We start from the raw sequence: 14,071 nt of genomic DNA on the forward strand, positions 1-14,071 counted from the left end.
GTGCTCTGCACATAGTAAGCACTCAATAAATACAATTGAATGAATGAATTAATTAATTAATCATGCATCCCCCTCTAGACTGTAAGCTTGTTTTGGGCAGGAAACATGCTTACCAGCTCAGTTATATTGTACTTTTCCAAGTATTCAGTACAATGTTCTACACACAGTAAGCACTCAATAAATATGATTGATTTGATTGATTGATTATATTTATGAATGCTTACTTGTGCAGAGCACTGTCCTAAGCACCTGGGAGAATGCAGTATAACAGAGTTAGTAGAAACGTTTCCTGCTTGCAGTGAGTTTACAGTCTATAGGGGGAGACAGACAATAATATAAAGATGTAAATTATGGCTATGCACATAAATGCTGTGCAGAATATTGTGTACAAAGCACAAGATGCAATCCCTGACCTTGAGGGGCCATGAGAGCGAAAACTGGACACATATTGAGAAATAATTCATAGTTTAGAGTGAGAGAATGAAAATAATTAACAGGCACAGGTCAATCAGTCAATCAATAAAAGAACATACAGATGAATAATGAGTTGATTAGTGGACAGCTTTGCTGAGAAGGTGGTGGATATTAATCAGAAAATATCTCTAGGAAGAAGCAGCACATATACTAAAATTGGAACGATACAGGGAAGATCAGCCCGTTGTTGGGTAGGAACTGTCTCTATATGTTGCCAACTTGTACTTCCCAAGTGCTTAGTACAGTTCTCTACACACAGTAAGCGCTCAATAAATATGATTGAATGAATGAATGAATGAATCAGCATGCCCCCTGAGCAAGGATGCCATGCAAATTTGGGAAGCTTTCCGTATTTTTGAGAAGCACCGTGGCCAAGTGGATAGAGCATGGGGCTCAGAGTCAGAGGATCTAGGTTCTAGTCCCAGCTCTGCCACTTGCCTGCTGTGTGACCTTGGGCAGATCACTTCACTTCTCTGTGCTTCAGTTATCTCATCTGTAAAATGGAGATTAAAAATGTGAGTCCCAAGTGGGATGAGGACTGTGTTTAACTTAATCACCTTATATCTACTCCAGCAACTTAAAATATACCATAAAAAGAGCCAAACCAGTAATAAAGGCAATGGAATTTTCTGAGCAAAGGGTTGAGAGCAAGGGATGCGGAGATTGTAAACTGCTCACCAGACTGTAAATTTTCTGAGGGCAGGGATCTTATCTATCAATGCCCGAGTGCTTAGTACATTGCCCACAGTAAGTGCCATTGATTGACTGATAGGAGAGTCATTGCAAGGAGTGTAGAGAAGCAGCATAGCATAGTGGATAGAGAACGGGCCTGGGAATCAAAAGGTCATGGGTTCTAACCCTGGCTCTGCCACTTGTCTGCTGTGTGACCTTGGGCAAATCACTTAACTTCTCTGGGCCTCAGTTCTGTTACCTGCAAAATGGAGACTGAGACTGTGATCCCCACGTGGTACAAGGGACTGTGTCCAACCCGATTTGCTTGTATCCACCCCAGCACTTAGTACTGTGCCTTGCATGCACAGAGTAGGCACTTAACAAATACCATAGTTATTATTATTATTATTATGAGCTGGCATTTGGCAGAAAAGTAAATAGGTAAGAAGGAACCTGCTGATTAGAAGGACTATAAGCTGATAGTCAGACTCTTTTGTTTTATATGAGAAACAATGAGAGCCATTAAAAAATCACTCAGGGAGACAAGGGGATTGCAGCATTTAGAGTGTAAGCTTTTGGCTTTATCATTTACCCTCCTTGATTCCTCCATGGTTTCTAGCTTGAGCTAGAAAAAAAAAGGACTTTTAAAGCATGGCATGATGTTTGCACAGGCATTTTCCTAAAATGTGTGTACTGAAGCTTTGTTCTCTGCTTTCTCAGAGATGGTGCTGAGGCAAAGTCAAAAGATACCAGGGGTTTTAGAATTTCGGTTCCAGGAGATGGTAGGTGCAGATTTTTCACGGCTCTGTACCACACTCCATCATTATTCTTTTGAGGATAAAGATTCAAGTGTAAGGACTGCACCCCAGTGTGATTTTTGTGAACAAGGATACCAACCTTATCAGGCAGCTCAAAAAAAACCAAAAAACCCAAAAAAAACCAACCCTGAGAAAGTCTGGAAATGATTGAGTTTCAGATTTTATCTTCCCACATTGCCAAATTTAATCTGTGGAAAACTTTGATCAAGACTTTGTCAAGTTTAGATCTTCCAAACATACAATATCGAGTTCATAGGGATTTGATGAGACCTAAAACACCCCCAAATTCACAAGATCTCTCCTAGTAACCATGCTGCTCTATTACATAGAAACAAAGCCAAAATCAGAATTCAGATAGGGTGAAGATTTCTAGACATTTTCTACATAGAATTAGAGAACCATAAAGCTGGAAGGGACTTCATTCATTCATTTATTCAATCATGTTTATTGAAAACTTAACTGTGTGCAAAGCACTGTACTAAGTACTTGGGAGAGTACAGTAGAATAATAAACAGACACCTTCCCTGCCCACAACAAGCTTAGAAAGACCATTTGGCCCCATTTTTTTCCCCATATAAGTGAATAAGTAAAACATCCAGGAGACAAGATGATTCTTTAAGATCTCAAGGATGGAGATTCATCAAACACATCATAGCCTAATTACTTGGTTTGATGACCCTGTTAATTAACTTGTGCTCCTTTAGGGTGGCCAAACTCCTTCGTTAGGTCCTCATTGGATATGCAGTCAGAATGTTCTGGTGCTCATATTGTGTTCTGCATTGCCTTTGTCTTACATTGGTTTTTATGGTATGAAATCTGGAAACAGCATGACCTAGTGGAAAGAGCACGGGCCTGGGAGTCACAGGTCCTGGGTTCTAATGCTGGCTCTGCCACTTGTCTGCTGTGTGACCTTGGGAAAGTCACTTAATGTGTCTGTAATCTCAGTTCCTTTTTCTGTAACTAATATTTGCAATTTGTTTATTTATTTATATTGCCATATGTCTCCTCCTCTAGATTGTAAACTTGTCGTGGGTAGGGAATATGTCAGTTTTTTGTTATATTGCACTGTTCCAAATGCTTAGTACAGTGCTTTGCACACAGTAAGTGCTCAATAAATATGATCGAGTCCTTACAATAGGTGTTAATTTTGTGAGCGCCATGTGGGACACAGGCTGTGTCCAACCACAGTACCTTGTATCTACCCCAGGGCTTAGTAGAATGCCCAGCACATAAGAGCTTAAAAAATACCACTAAAAAAATTCAGTTTGTGATCTCATCTTTCTATCTGATGGCTATCATAATTTCCTGTATCACTTTCATACATATCTTACATACACTGTTACTTAAGTACCAACTCAAGCGCAAAATCCCCTATTTATCTGATCTGTAAATTCTTTAAGTGATTGTCTCCCCTGCTATGATATATGCTATTTAAGGGCAGGGATCACATCTGCTAAGTCTTTTGTACTCCTAGTACAAGCACTTAGTACAGGGCTCTGCACATAGTAGATCCTCAATAAATACTACTGATTGGTTTATTGCCTATGGGCATAAGTGTGGGTGTCAGAATGTTTCTGCTTCCATATGCAGTGTGCCTGAACCTGTCTGTATGTGTATATGTGTGACTGTTTATATATACTTGAATGGGTCTCATCCATGCGAAGCTTGGGATATTTTAGCTTGTTCTGTGTTAAATGTCATCTCCTTAATGTACTTCATGGGGGAGTTTTGCCTCCCACACTTGTTGAACACCCATATCTGATTGTCCTCCAAAGTAACAGCTCCACTACTGCCAAAGTGCTGTTCAGTACTTTGGTATCACAAATACGGCTTTTTGCCTTAATCTTTTACTTTTCAAAATAGTTCTTGTAACTATTGATAGCGATTTTTCTATTAACTTTTTTTTAGGGCATACTGAACCAAAAGTGACATATATTAAAACAGATTCTAATGCAAATTTCTTAAATTCACTAGTAAACCTGTGACCTGTTACCTATCATAACTTTAGTATATTGAGAAGCAGCATGGACTAGTGGATAGAGCATGGACCTGGGAGTCAGAAAAACCTGGGTTCTAATCCCAGCTCTGCCACTTGTTTGCTGTGGGACCCTGGGCAAGTCACTTCACTTCTCTGTGCCTCAGTTACCTCATCTGTAAAATGGGGATTTAAACTGTGAGCCCTATATGAGACAGGGACTTTGTCCAATCCAATCACCTTGTATCTACTCCAACGCTTAGTACAGTGCCTGGCACGTAGTAAATGCTTATCAAATACCACAATCATTATTATTATTGTTATAATTAGCTACCCTTTGGATTTGAAGAGGACACTAGTAGTAGTAGTAATATTAGTAGTAGTAGCAGCAGCGTTTAACACCCACTTTTATTATTATTAGCATTATTTTATGGTATTTGTTAAGCACTTACTATGTGTCAACCACTGCACTAAGCTCTGAGGTAGATAAAAGTTAATCAGGTGGAACACAGTCCCTGTTCCGTATGGGAGTCAAAGTAGGAGGGAAAACAGAACTTCTTGCACCTGGGCACTAGGGAAGTACGGAATAACAAAGTGACACATTCCCTGCCCACAAAAACCTAATGCTCTAATACAGACAACCAGCACACATTTATTTACAAAATAAATATACTGAAATTATGGGCAGGGAACATGCCTGCTAAATCTGTTGTATTATATTCTCCCCAGCACTTAGTACAGTGTTCTGCATATAGTAAGTGCTCAATAACTGATTGATTAATATGAGGATGAAATTTTCTTATGACCAATGAGTAATGGTAACCCCTTCTGCATTGTGTAAAGAGTGCCTCATCCTGTGCTCCTACAGTTTTTTTACAAACAGTATGTGGTGCATTTTCTGTTCTTCCTCTTGGTTTCATGAGCTTCCCCAAGGCTCTGCTCTAGGACAACGTCCCCAGGTTTTAATGCTACCTGCCAAGCTGACCTGTCTCCTGCAGCTGTTTAATCTGTCTCACAAAAAATAGACCTAATTCAAATCATTACATCTGATGTTGTAGTGCTGTTCAAAGATACCACCGTTATCACCACCTTCAAGAAGAAAGGGGAGAGAGTTAGCTGGTGAAACATTGTAGAATTTCATTGCTCTCCACCAAAGGAGAAATCTTAGTCAAAGTGCTTCTGAGACAGCTCCTGAAGAGATCTTTAACCACGTGTTTCCAGGATGTCAGGGTGCCTTCAGGAAGGCATATTAGACATCATTCCTGCTGCATGTCAGATTCCAGAGAAATACAGAGAACAATATTAAGATCTCTACAAAGGACTTTGAGATCTTACCAACACATCTAACACCAGCAGCAGGACTGAGTCTTGGCAACTACTAAAAAAAAAGTTTGGTGGTTCTGAAAAGTTTATCAAGATCTAAAACTACTAGCATAGCCCAGGATGTGCAATGTAACATGATCCTTGAAAATATGCGTATGTTGTGAACCATTGGACTGTGGGATGCTTTCTCTCCTAGGCTTAAATGTAATTTCTAAATTTCCTGTTCCAGAGACAATCCTGACATGATGAACAAGCCCTTTCATGGAAAAGTCCTGTCGGTCACTTCCCCACTGCCCGCCTCCTCTATTCCTCTAATCCTTTCTTCTCCACTATTCCTAAAGACTACCGGAGTCTCTGAGAACCCCAATCAGGGACCCCTCCACTTGTCTCCCCTGGCCCCTTCCACCTATTATTAATAATGTTAATAATAATAGTAATTATTATTATTATGGTATTTGTTAAGTGCTTATTATGTGCTAGGCACTGTACTAAGTGCTGGGGTAGATACAAGCAAATCAGGTTGGACACTGTTCCTGTCCCGTGTGGGGCTCACTGTCTCAATCCCCATTTTACAAATGAGGTAACTGAAGTACAGAGAAGTGAAGTGACTTGCCCAAGGTCACACAGCAGACAAATGGCCTACCTACTAAGTATTTTTTCTTAAGCAGGAACTCGGGTAGCTCCCAATAAAGCTGTGTGCCTAAAGCTGCAACTTGTACACGGGGGATGCAAATTGGGACCCCAAAGACGTCATCCAGGCCTACTTCCTTGCCCAATATGGCAGTGAATAGGTTGGGTTTGACCTGGCCACGTTCCCTTTTGCTGTTAATAATGATGGCATTTGTTAAGTGCTTACTATGTCTAAGCACTGTTCTAAACACTGGGGGGGATACAAGGTGATCAGGTGGTCCCCATGTGGGGCTCACAGTCTTAATCCCTATTTTACAGATGAGATAACCAAGGCTCAGAGAAGTTAAGTGACTTGCTCAAGGTCACATAGCTGACAATTGGCAGAGTCAGGATTAGAACCCATGACCTCTGACTCCCAAGCCCGTGCTCTTTACACTGAGCCATGCAGCTTCCCGCTGCTGTTAGGCTCTTTGTTTCTCCCTGCAAGCATCCCTTTCACCAACTGTCAGTCAATCAATGATATTTAGTGAGCACTTACCATGTGAAGAGCATTGTACTAAGCACTTAACTGCTAGTTGTATATGAGATTTTTTGGAACCACTTTATTATCCACTAGACTATAAACTCCTTACAGGCAGAGACTGTGTCTGATAATTCTGTTGCATTGTACCCCCTGAGGGTTTTGTACAGTGCCCTCCCTCTGCCCATCCGCCAAGCTAGCTCTCTTCCTCCCTTCAAGGCCCTGCTGAGAGCTCACCTCCTCCAGGAGGCCTTCCCAGACTGAGCCCCTTCCTTCCTCTCCCCCTCGTCCCCCTCTCCATCCCCCCCATCTTACCTCCTTCCCTTCCCCACAGCACCTGTATATATGTATATATGTTTGTACATATTTTTTACTCTATTTATTTATTTATTTATTTTATTTGTACATATCTATTCTATTTATTTTATTTTGTTAGTATGTTTGGTTTTGTTCTCTGTCTCCCCCTTTTAGACTGTGAGCCCACTGTTGGGTAGGGACTGTCTCTATATGTTGCCAATTTGTACTTCCCAAGCGCTTAGTACAGTGCTCTGCACATAGTAAGCACTCAATAAATACGATTGACAATGACGACGAATAAATACCATTGTTTCATTGATTGATTGACTGATTGATTAATTAGCCCAGGGGCATTTCCAGGTGTGACGACCATCAACCACTAGATTGTAAACTCCTTGAGGGAAAGGATCACATCTTCTCCTAAGTGTTTAGTTCAGTACTTTGCACAGAAATTCTGAACTGGCTGCAGGTAATGAATGCGAAGTGGGTGAAGGCAGTAGGGAGCAACTAGATGAGTTTTCGTCTCTCATTGTGGGCAGGGAATGTGTCTCTTTATTGTTATATTGCACTTGCCCAAGTGCTTAGTACAGTGCTTTGTACACAGCAAGTGCTCAATAAATACGATTGAATGAATGAATAATTACAATTGAATAAATGAATGAAAGTAAAACAGAATCAGGGTGGCAGAGAGGAGATCTCTGTCCCTTCCATTCCCACTCCATCTGCTCTTCCTAAGCCTCTGCTGAAGCAGAGAATTTGGCCTGCGAGTCACTAAAGGGGGAGCTGTGTGACAGAGGTAGGGAAGAAGGAGTGGGGGTGGGACGGAACATTGTCTTCCCTTTAGAGACTGGGCATAACATCAGGCAGAATTTACTGATCTTAGTTTGCATCTGCAATTCGTGCATGATGTTTCTCTAGGTTTTATGTATTGGAGCTATGCCTCTACTCAATAGGATGATAATTTACTCATGGATGAGGATTGTTTTACTTCTGTTTTCAAATCCTAGTCCAGTTCTCTGTACATAATAGACACTCACTTAATTCTGCTGCTTATGACAGTGGTGATGACGGTGGTCCGTGATGTGGTGATGGTGATGGTGATCTGGTGAGTTGGACAAGTATTCAGGAGGGCTTGTCTGGTCCTTTCCATTGGAGTAAACCACGACTGTGTAGTAAGTCCAGTCTTCTTCAACATAGTCATTGTCGTCATGCTTAAGGATAAAGCAAGGAATTTGGAAACTGTTAGAATTTCTGATGTTCAGATAAACTCCTCCAACTCAATAGGCTGAGAACATTACCAAATTTTCTTGAATTATTCATGTAGGAGCTCCTCCATACGTAAGAGGATAGATAGATGATTAAGAACTACTTTTTAAAATCAGGAAAGCAATAGGACTGACAATTAGCCCAAAGAAGATTGAGTTTATGTACCAATCTGAACTTCCCAAGTCCTTTACACAACTATCTCCACTGGGGACACAGAATTGAATGCTGAGACTGAAGTGTGCTAAATAAGGGCTGCCTAATGTCTGATCATGCAAGCATAGACAAAGAAGTACAAAACTCAATCAAGAAAATCTGTATTTTAGGAGACTAGAAATGGATGACTCCCTTAGAGCAGAACCTTTGAGTGAATTCCTGTCCAAACAGAAATGAAAGGAACACTGGGCTCTGTGAAGAGTAAATATTTGAGCACAGCATGCACCCAGTGCCTAAGGGATTAACAATTACATTTTGTTGACATAGTGATAGAATACCACCAACAGGAGTGACTTCTTCGAATTCCCAGGGTAACTATATTCAATATTTCAATTTCTGGGAAGTTTGAATAATCATCAATAACTAGAACATTACCTCTACTTTCATGTATAAATAAATCATTTCCTACTTTTGCCCAATGTCTCACTACTTCCTAATCCAGAGTCTTTGGCAGTTTGTTATACAATCAACCTTTTATATAGTTTTGGCTTGAATTCAACCTGTGACAAATCTGTAATGGAATAATATTTTCTTGGACATTCATGGCTGGCAAAAAATCAGCTTCAGATTAATTTAACATTAGTTTTAGTCTCCAAACTGGACTCTTCTAATTCATTTTTATTTTTCCTGTCATCATGCTTAGCCTTACAAATCTTCAATGGTCTTATTATTATCATTAACACTAATGATGATGATCATGGTAATAATTGTGATGTTTGTTAAACCCTGGGGTAGATAATTATAAATTAATTATCTTTAATTAGGTCCCACATGGGGCTCACAGTTTAAGGAGGAGAGAGAACAGGTATTGAATCCCCATGCTGCAGATGAGGGAACTGAGGCACAGAGAGGTTAAATGAGTTGCCCAAGGTCAGACAGCAGACAATAAGCTGAGCTGGAATTTAAACCAGGTCCTCTGACCACCAGGCCCATTCTCTTTCCACAAGGCCATGCTGCTTTTCATTCTTGCCAAATGAAAATTGTTCAAGTGTTCAATTAATTGGATATGCTTTTTTATGGTTTTGTTAAGTGCTTACTATGTACCAGACACTGTATTAAGTTCTAGGGTAGATGCGAGGTAATCAGGTTGGAGACAGCCCATGCTCCATATGGGGTTTACAGTCTTAATCCCCATTTTACAAATGAGATAATGGAGGCACAGAGAAGTAAAGTGATTGTCCAAGGTCACACAGCAGAAAAGTGGCAGAGCTGGGATTAGAGTCCAGGATCTTCTGCCTCCCAGGCCCATGCTCTCTTCACTAGACCACAATGTTTCTCAAAATAACAATAATAATAATAATAATAATAATACATTTATTAAGTGCTTATTATGTGCCAAGCACTGAGATAGCTATGAGATTATCAGGATGGTCACAGTCCTTATCTCACCCGGGGCTTACAGTCTAAGTAAGAGGGAAAAGAGGTATTCTAATCCTCACTTTACAAATTCATTCATTCAGTCAATCGTACTTATTGAGCACTTCCTGTGTGCAGAGCACTGTATTAAGTGCTTGGGAAGCGCAAGTTGGCAACATATAGAGATGGTCCTTACCCAACAGCTGGCTCACAGTCTAGAAGACAGGCTCACAGTCAACAAATAAGGTAACTGAGGCACAGAGAAGATGTGACTTGCCCAAGGTCACAGAGCAGGGAAGTAGCAGAGCCAGAATTAGAACCCAGGTCCTCTGACTCCCAGTCCTGGGCTCTTTCCACTAGGTCACTGAGGTTTTTCAACTTCGGTTTTTTCTTTAGGTTTTTTCTTTAGTACCTAAAATGGCTCTCAAATGTAGGAGGTGTCCCGCTTAATGCAAGACGTCTGGTCACCTTAGTTCAACTTAATTAATGTCCTTTTCAGCACAGCATCTGAATAATGTCAGGGCTAAGAAGCTGCCCAATGCAAGCAATCATGTAACCAGAACACAGTTAACACGAAGGTCTGGCTGATTTGCACTGACGTTTACATAGATGGTGAGCAGGTGGAATTTGTTCCAGCACGAAGTTGTCCAGGGTGAATGCTAGTGGGCAGAAAGTTGTCCAGGGTGAATGCTAGTGGGTTCAAGAAGGATTTGGATGAATTCATGGACAAGATGTCGAAGATGGATTATTCAAGTGAACGTTCATGGGAAAAGCTACGTATGTTAGGTGATAGATTCTGACTACCAGAACTGATGTCAGGGAGGACAGTTGCCATTCTGTTCTTCCCAGCAATCTGTTGCCACAGAAAGAATGCATGGCAGATTAAAACATTCAAATCCCAGCTCCGCCAATTGTCAGCTGTGTGACTTTGGGCTAGTCACTTAACTTCTCTGTGCCTCAGTTACCTCATATGTAAAATGGGGATTAAGACTGTGAACCCCACGTGGGACAACCTCATCACCTTGTATCCTTCCCAGTGCTTAGAACAGTGCTTTGCACATAGCAAGCGCTTAACAAATGCCATTATTATTATTATTATTATTAAAGCAGACTGTTGTCTTCATAAATTTTAAAATATTCCAGTGATTTTTATATTTTTAATGGACTCTGGAGAGGGGAGATGAGACAAACATAGAGACTATGTTGCTGTCCTGAGTTGAGTAGCCTTGTTGAACAAGACTTGTTAAATGTTGGCATGCGTTCTTTGATGTATAACAGTTTCTATGTGTGTCTTATCCTATCTAGATTGTGTGGAGTTTGTAGGCACTTGTATTATGTATATCCCTAATAATAATACTAATAATAATTGTGGTATTTGTTAGGCGCCTACTATGTGCCAGGCACTTTACTAAGCCCTGGGGTAGATGCAAGGTAATCAGGTTAGACACAGTCCCTGTCCCACATAGAACTCACAGTCTTAATCCCCAATTTACAGATGAGGGAACTGAGGCACGGAGAAGTGAAGTGACTTTCCCAAGGTCACACAGCAGACAGGAGGTGGAGCTGGCATTAGAACCAAGGTTCTTCTGACTCCCAGGCCCATGCTCTATCCACTAGGCCATGCTATATCCCTAGACAGGTAACACAGGGCTACACATAGTGTTCTCTGTGTGCTCTGCACACCGTAAGTGCTCAATAAATATGATTGAATGAATGACATATTGTAGCGCTCAGTAAGTATTAAGGCACAAGGAGACAGTGTGATATAGTGGAAAGAACATGGGACAGGGTAGGACAGGGAGTCAGAGAATCTGGGTTCTGTTCCCAATTCTCCCACTGACCTGTTAGATGAATGTGAGAAAGTCACAATTAATCAGTCAATCAATCAATGGCATTTATGGAGCACTTACTGACTGTGGAGTGCTGTCCTAAGTGACCTTTCTAAAACTCTGTTTCTCCAACTATAAGATGGGGATGAAATACTTGCTCTCTCTTCTTAAATTGTCAGCCCCATGTGGGATAAAGACTGTGCACAATCTCATTATCTTTACAATTACTCCAGGGGTTGGTCCATTAATAAATAACATAGCTACCTTAATAATGATAAGAATAATTATTAGACAGTCATTAATATTAGCCATGATGATTGATGATTAATAACGATGAGGGTGATAACGATGATCGTAATCATGATGATCAATCATATTAATTCAGTGCTTACTTTGTGCAGAGCACTGTACTAAGAGCTTGGGCTAGTACAACACAATGTAACAGACACTTTCCCTGTCCACAGTGAATTTACAGTCAAGAAAATAAGGATGATAAGGATGCTAATCTGGGAGACAAGGATGATGATGATGATGTTGATGATGACATTGCAGGCTGTAGCTGAATTAGCCAATTAGCCTGCCTCTGTCTTAGAACTGAAGTATCGTTCCTCATTTTTGTCTGTCTTGCTCAACTCACTTCTTTAATCACCCCTTTTTCCCAGAGCTGCTACACTATGCTACACTCACCCTCTTATTGCTGCAACACTGCTTTCAGCTACTTTGCTGCCATCAGAGTAGGATCTGTCCATCTCAAGATTAGTGTGGCCTAGAGTATAAAGCACGGACCTGGGAGCCAGAGGGCCTGGGTTTTAATTCTGGCTCTGCCACTTGCCTTCTGGGTGACCTTGGGCAAGTCACTTAACGTCTCTGTGACTCAATTTCCTCCAATGCAAAATCAATCAATTGCATTTATTGAGTGCCTACTGTTTGCAGAGCACTGTACTAAGCACACTAAGCACTGTACTAAGCATACTAAGGGAAGAAGGGAGGGTGTAAGTGCTTTCGGAAGCACAGGTAGAGGGCGTGGATTTTGAGTGAAGGCAGGAGATCTCCCCTTGAGAGACTGCTGGGAAATGAATCCCCACCTTCTACATAGATTGTGAGCTCCGTTTGGGACAGGGAATGTGTTTGACCTGATTAACTTTTATCTATCCCAACGCTTAGAACAGTGGTTGACATAGTACATGCTTAACATTAAAAAAAAAGCACAACAAAACTACTTGCCTCCCAGCAGAGCTGTTTAAAGGGCCTGCTTCTTCCTTGGGTGTGAGCCCCTGGCTGCAGTACCCACCTGAGGGTCTTCTCAGAGGCTTCTTCTTTCTCTTCCCCCTACCCCCACTCATTGTCCCAATAAGACCCATGCTGCCTCCTCTGTTTTGCATTTTATCTAACCTTTGATTTGTTTGGGCCATTACTTCTCTCATTCCCCATTCATGTCAAAGATAGAGTTAAATAATTGCTTGCATCTACCTCTTATTTGGCCAAGGAGCCCAGCGTGAGAGCTCTGAGTCTGTGCTTGGAATGCAAAATGTGTCTGACCACAAAAATGTTCAGATACGTGGGGAAAAACTGTTGAGCTTCCAGTTCTTTTTCCCGCAACTTCATTTGCTCATAGGATAATAACGTAATTCACCACTAGAGGGCAGTAAAGCACAAGTTGTACGTTCAGCCCTTCCAGGACTCAGGGACAGTGCCTTCTGCAAGCTTCGTGGTTTTCTTTTATTATAATAATATTGCCAGTTAACATTTTAGACTAAACAGATGATGCAGAGCTCTATTTTCTTGTAGCAGCCTCAATTTCCCATTGTCGGAATGAAATAAAATGGTGTTTAAGGTCTGTACTTTCAAAACCTGCCCAGCATGCTACTTTGCATTCTAAAATATGACTTCGAGTTGCAGCTGTTGGGCAGAGAAAATCAATAATTGAACTGAACGCTTGTTTTGATTTAACTGCTTTCTACAGTCAGTATCTTCACAGTGAGCTGAACTTTAGATCTTCCTTTCTTCTGTTCTGGATCTCCTCTTTTCAATCCACTCATCCCTCCTACAGCTTCAATTATCCCCTCTATGCATCATCATCATCAATCGTATTTATTGAGCGCTTACTATGTGCAGAGCACTGTACTAAGCGCTTGGGAAGTACAAATTGGGAACATATAGAGACAGTCCCTACCCAACAGTGGGCTCACAGTCTAAAAGCATATGACTCGCAAATCTGTCTTGCTTGCCCCGACCTCTCTCTTTGCAATCTCACATTTCTTGATGCTTTCCCTTTTTTCTACAAATATGTCCCCTCCGGCACCTCGAGCTCAACATGTCCAAAATGAGCTCATCTTTCCTACCCAAACCCTCTCCTTCACCTAACTCTCCTAACACTGTAAAAAGCACCACCATCCTCCTTGCCTCTCAAGCCCATAACTTTGGCATTATCCTTGACTCCTTCTTCTCTTTTCATCCCCCAATTTAGTCTGTCACCAAAGACTGTCGGTTAGATTTCCACAGCATTTCCAAGATCGGTCCCTTTCCTCTCCATTCAAACGGTCACCGCAAGTTGGCATATCCTGGCTTAAATACCACATCAGCATCCTCACTGATTTCACTGTCACGAGTCTTTCCTCTCATTAGTTCAAACTTCACCCTGCTGACTGGATCATTTTTCTAAAATAATTGTCATGTGCACCTCTTCCCATTCCTCAAA

The 14,071-nt window shown here is 41.2% G+C and overlaps 1 protein-coding gene and 1 pseudogene across 1 annotated transcript in view; one reads left to right on the forward strand and one right to left on the reverse strand.

Annotated features, from left to right (window-relative positions):
* Positions 1-14,071, reverse strand: part of HABP2 (hyaluronan binding protein 2) — a 169,126-nt gene that overhangs the window by 44,814 nt on the left and 110,241 nt on the right. Inside the window, exon 6 of the mRNA XM_038758138.1 lies at positions 7,747-7,920. The gene's annotated coding sequence lies outside the window, so the exon portion shown is untranslated. The remainder of the gene's footprint in view (positions 1-7,746; positions 7,921-14,071) is intronic.
* On the forward strand, positions 613-831 carry LOC119938885 (annotated as a pseudogene).

The sequence above is a fragment of the Tachyglossus aculeatus genome, chromosome 16, assembly GCF_015852505.1.
Source record: "Tachyglossus aculeatus isolate mTacAcu1 chromosome 16, mTacAcu1.pri, whole genome shotgun sequence".
In the NCBI taxonomy this organism is placed as follows: domain Eukaryota; kingdom Metazoa; phylum Chordata; class Mammalia; order Monotremata; family Tachyglossidae; genus Tachyglossus; species Tachyglossus aculeatus.